The sequence below is a fragment of the Oryzias latipes genome, chromosome 20 (genome assembly GCF_053564925.1).
Source record: "Oryzias latipes strain Hd-rR chromosome 20, Olatipes_Hd-rR_3.1".
NCBI lineage: Eukaryota > Metazoa > Chordata > Actinopteri > Beloniformes > Adrianichthyidae > Oryzias > Oryzias latipes.
Window position 1 is genome coordinate 9750968 of NC_136256.1, and position 5898 is coordinate 9756865.

Below are 5898 nucleotides of genomic sequence, written 5' to 3' on the forward strand. Positions count from 1 at the left end.
TAAACATAAATGAACAAGAATGTATGTTGGGTTAATGATGCTAGGTTTAGTTAAACACAAACACACGCATGCACTGGCACACATGCATACATGCACAAGTGCATATACGCACACTTATATGTTGGTGGGTATAAAACATTTAACACATTGATGTCTGAACTAAATAAAGGACATTTGGGATCGAATTTGGATCACCTTAAAGTGGACAAAAAATAGATTTTACATTTGAAACAAACAAATAAAATACACAAATAAAAATAATCAAATAAATAAATCAACTTTATGCCGGTACAGATTTATGGGGTTCAGTTTGAGTTACTTTATCTTTGTCTTTAAAAATCCCCCTTCATGCAGCCTTACAAGCTGAAAATATTTTCTGTTTTCTTGATTTTAGTCTGCATCATATTGAACAAACAGAAGCCTGGAGTAACCCGATTTGAATTTCAAACTGTATCACAGCCTCACTTGACACAGATTTCTGATTGGTTGATCACGGTGGGAGGGGAAACTCTGTGGTTGACGTCACCAACGGGCCGGAATCTGCAAGCGGGAGAAGTGCAGAGAACGAGAGACTTTTGACGACAGTTTGTCGTATTTTTTCTGCGTTTTAACAATCCGTGGGATGAATCTCCAACATTTTTTTTGCTTGTCTGGAAAAGATTCAAGTAAAATCTTTGAAGTTTGCACGGTAAGTTTGCGATTTCTTTCCTCCAACTCTGAACTCAGTTGAATGCTAAAGGTGTTTAAGCTAGCTCTGCCAGTAATGCAGACGTCTGGGCCACTCGCGGTGGCTTTGGCTGTATAAGTAATTATTACATTTTACAAAGGTTTACTTGTGCTTTTTGTAATAAAAAATAGAGACATTGAAGAGTTATTTGCAGTGCAGAGTTTACAGAATGAGCCTCGATATTTTTCCAAACGCGTGAGTGCTAGTAACTGTTGGAAGACATTTTGCTCTTCAGTTAAGGGTCTGCAGGGTTCGTCCCATTCACAGTGTGACGACACCACAGACCATTTCCATTATTGCAAACTTCAAAATGTGCAGTTTCACTGTATGTTCAATTTTTACGCTGTAAAAGCTTTTATCTTGTTTAAAAGATCATCTTGCAGACGTTTGGCCTGGCATGTGACGTCATCTTTTGAAACTGGTTATGGACATGTGTTTAAAGTAAAGTCATCATTAACTGCTCACATGTCTAGAAATCATAATCTGAAAATTTAAGTATGCATATTAGGGAAACATGTTCTCAGCCCTCTGTCAGCGGTGGAAATGTTTAGAGAGCACAGATGTAGCTAAGCCAACAAATGTCAACACTGATATGTAGGAGGATTTTAGTGAATCATAAATCATATTTAAAAACCTTTCCAGATCTTACTATGTGCTGTATAAAATGTGTGTACATGATGTTTTTTTTCCCCCTCTCTGATTCAAGGTGATCTAAATTCTACACGTGAAAATGAGTGAATCAGAACCCATGTTCCTCCACACTGCCATTATGGAGGTCCTACCAGAGCCACAAAAGACATCCTGGAAGAACACTTGCAGTCCATTGGAATAAATGGAGTTGTATGAGGATCTACGATTCATAGAAGAGGCTGACTTGCTGCCAGCTTTGAGACCTGTTGAAGCCCGGAAACGTCTTGCTTTCTGGAAATTGAAATGTGAGTGTCAAACATTACAAATGAGTTTTTGTAATGCACGGAAGTGGATATGAATATGAATGGGTAACACACTGACAGTACAGTGTAAACTTAATACACTTATACTGTTTGTTTGTTTTTTGTTGCAGACCAAACGCCAGAGAACAGCACATCATCATCTGTTGAGACCTCACCAACACAATCATCATAACTTGTGTTATAGTCACCGAGAAGTTCGTCATCCACATCTTCCAGAAGCCAAGGACTCTACATACATTGACTGGGAGGACTGCTTTGAAATTCCATGGAGTAAGTTTTCTGAAGAATTTGTGCAGTCTTTGGAAAGAGACCTGGCCCAAGACTAAGGAAGGAAATGGTTTGCACTCTTGTTGCAGAAATGGTGAAAGCAAGACGTTTTTCCAGACTCTAAAAGGCTGCAGATGATGCGGGGAGAGCAGAGTGGCTGCTCAGAAGAGATGAGATGTTAAAGAGATGCGCTTTCTTCTGCTCTGCTACTTTAATGAGGAGGATGCCATGTTCTTGTAGAAGATGCAGACGAGGTCCAGCTGCAGCAGGTGCCGTTGACTCCAACTGTTATTGTATGTGGTAAGTAAAGTTTCCAGTGTTAAATTATTCTAAAGGTTTTGTCTTTGTACACTGTACATGAGTGACATGTTTACTTCATCCATTGTTCTGTCTTTAGGACAGTCTTGCTTTTCCCCAAGGAGGTTCATGCTCAGTTGGAACTGCTCCATCGTACACAACAACATTGCAGCACTGTGCCTGATGTTCAGAAGCTACTTCTGCTTTAACAGTCATTATCCAACTGAGCTGGCTTCAACCCTGGAGTTTCTGCAAAGGTACATATTTATCAGTGCTGTCATGCGATTCATTTTTGGGTGTGGTTAGTTAATCATGACCTGCAGTTAATTATCTTATTAATCTGGTATTAAACTAACTCAGGGCTGCTCATCCCTGGGGGGTATTCCAGAAAGCAGGTTATGCTAGCTCCCACGATAAGTTTGAGGCTAAGGAAGTTGATAACCTCAGCTTTTAGTTCCAGAAATGGAGGTATGTTTCAGAGTAGGTCAAGTTACCATGGCAACTCGTGCTCTGAACATAACCTGGTCTGGAGCAGGTTTAGTTGAAGCTTAGTTTGTTTACAGAGAGGTGAAGCAGCATGGCGTGTCCATTTAAAGATGATTTAGTGGATGAAAAAGCTCAGATAATACTTTTTCCACCATGAGAGGGTGATAAGACCACATATGGATGTTGGAAAGATAAACTTTTTTACTTTGATCTAACTTAATTATTTGCTTCAGTTAAGATAAATCATTTTTTTTGTTAGGTCACCTTAAAAATAACACGTAGTTTTCAGACAATTATTTTCCTTTCGTTCAAATTAATTCAATTAAGTAGGTGTAACTTTGGTGCTGCCGTTAGATCGGCACCGCAAGGGATTCTGGGATATCATTCCCTTTGCCTGTCTGGACGGATTTGGGTTTAAGTGTGGGTTTTTTACAAAATGTGTTTAGTTGTATAGCTGTTTTACTGTGTTTCACCGTGTTTTGCCGAGCTATTTTGTCCTACTATGCTTACGTCTCTGCACCATGAGTGACAGTAAGGGAGAGGATGATGAGTTTATATAGCACCCCTACCACCTTAACATGTTATGACAGTGACGGAAAATTCTTTAATGAATTTTTGCACTCCGTGCATTTTTTCGTTCTTTTTATTGTTATAAAAATGAGCATATCTGCCGGCTCAAACTTAGACATGAAAGTTCAAGAAATATAAGTAATTAAGATGGAAAAAAGATTAATGGAGTAATGTGACATTTAGTTAGATAAATACGTAAATATGAGTTGTATAAACAATTATTGAGTTTGAATTAATTTAACTAAATTATTTAAATTATTTTTCAGCCATGTTACTTTTTTGATGGACTTGTAATTTTTTTCCGCTCTCATTAAAATCTCAGACTCCGTCTCACTTAAGTACAGCTCTTTCTTTTTTTTTTCACCACGCGTTTCCATGGTGACTCCAGAAATCGGCGATCTATTGAGAATGTCTTTATGTACCGTGCGTTAACCCAGGGTTACCAAGTCGGGCGTAAATACGCCAACTCATATCCGGTCTTTTGGAACCGACATACCCAGAGTAAGCAAGTTCAGGCGGATTTCAGCCAGCGTTCAGGCTTAAAGTCAGGCTAGTTTAAACATGCTTCCTGGAATACCCCCCAGGTCCTTGAGATCTACCAGCCTGCCTGTTTTCCAACTCTCCCTGAATTTCTTGCTGCTGATAACCTGGACCAGGTGTGTTCATCCAGTCAGAATGTGGAGACATCTGATTGAGCTGATCAACAGCTAGCAGGGCTTGGAGATCTGGAAAACAGTCAGGGTGATGGATCCCAAGGACCAGGAATGAGCAGCCCTGGCTAACCTAAAATTTAGCTTTGAAAATCCTTATTTTGGGGTAATTTGATTTAAATAGCAAGATTGTGTCACATTAAAAGAAATAAAATACAATTTAAAGGGTGGCTTTATGAAGTTTTCTAAGTATAACAGACTTTTTTCCAATCTTTACTTTTGTACCACTAAGGGATAATTCTTCAGTCTCAAACAGAACAAAGACCTAAGCCAAAGTGCTCTCATTTAAAAAACTAATGGAAATATTCTGAACAATCCAAAAAAATATTGACCACAAAATTCTTAATCATAGCATAATATTTATTCGTTGAAATATCTTATTCCACAGTTTGCCGTCTGACACGATCAGCCCTCAGCGTCCCAATTAAGACAAGGGTATTATTTTTCCCTCAAGAGCCAACCATGCAAAATGTGACTTGATCATTTCTTAAATGTTTGATCTGGACTGTATCATGAAAAATGAAATGAAACAGATTTTTGAACCTTATTTGTTAAATATTTAATGCCCATAGAATGCTGCATTTCAATTTTTTTAACTGAAACAGATGTCCTCTCAAGCGACGTGTGGCTGTTTTAAGGGATGACAGAAACGTAATCTTATGGTAGCATTATGCAGCTGCTTTTATAAAACTACAATTTGCTTCTAGCTTGAAGTGTTATCTTTGTTTGTTATGTGCGGTCTATTATCAATTTACTCATGCCAGATTTTAATGTTCTTGTCTTACAGCTGATGTCCTAAGATGTGCCACTCTACCTGGTTGGGAACAAATTGAAGAGGCCAAGCTCAAGAAAGCCGTTGTCAACAAATGTAGGGCAGAGCAGGTTCTAAGGCCACTGCTATGATCTACAGTTTGCGGACTGGTTTCTCTTCCATCTTTTTTCTTATTTTTTATCTTAATTTGGTTCTCAAATTGGTTCATGGATTTGATAGTCTGCAAGTTTCAGAGAATGTTTTTCTGTTTATGTTTTTATAATGTTGTTTTTTTTCAGTGTGTTGTTTAAAATCTGGAAGTATTCATGACCAGCATGTCAACCAGATTGAGTATGCCACGGTTCATGTACTTAATGCATTTAATATTTTAAAAAGTGTCTAATACTGCTACCACAATTCAAATGCTGTACTGATGATGGTGCTGCCCAAATAAAGTGTAAAGCATTTACATTTCTAGTATTGTTTTTACTGTTACTGTATATCAGTGGTCTCCCATCCTGGTCCTTGAAGGTCACTGTTATGGATGTTTTAGCTGTTTTCCTGCTCCAACAGATCTGCTGCAGTGGTTGAATTGCCTCCTCAAGTTCTGCAGGAGGTGGTTAATCACCTGTTGATTCACATCTGGGGAGCAAAGAAACATCTAAACCCTACAGGATGGTGGCCCTTGAGGACCAGGATTGGCGACCACTGCTATAAAAATAACTTCTCTTTTCTTTCTCAAATATATCTCAAATATCATTCTCATTAACGGCTTTGGTTAGACATTCAAGAGAAATGATTAAGACATGAAAGAGACATCAGACAGACAACGATGAGATCTCTTTTAGGACTCATTCTTCTCAGATTTGTCTCATGAGCGTCTTAGATTCGTCTCTCCCACTTCTTAATTATTGCTCAAACCGTTATCTCAACTCAACCTCATTTGTCTCAGTGATGTCTTTTCTCATTATAGCTTAACTCTTGCTCCTAAGGGACCCTTAGGATATATATATATATATATATATATATATTAAAAGCCTTATTTATTTTTTTCCGATGACATTATCATGTGGAGCACCTAATATTTGGATTAATTCTAGGTGTGTTAACTGATGTTGATTTGATTTTGAAAGTAAA

The 5898-nt window shown here is 38.1% G+C and overlaps 1 long non-coding RNA gene across 1 annotated transcript; it reads left to right on the plus strand.

Annotated features, from left to right (window-relative positions):
- The first annotated feature begins 506 nt into the window (after nt 1–506).
- LOC144988294 (uncharacterized) lies at nt 507–5230 on the plus strand. The gene is made up of 6 exons (XR_013652149.1): nt 507–688; nt 1434–1662; nt 1791–1950; nt 2037–2247; nt 2345–2501; nt 4798–5230. It is a non-coding gene; the product is annotated as an uncharacterized LOC144988294 (long non-coding RNA).
- The last annotated feature ends 668 nt before the right edge of the window (nt 5231–5898 follow it).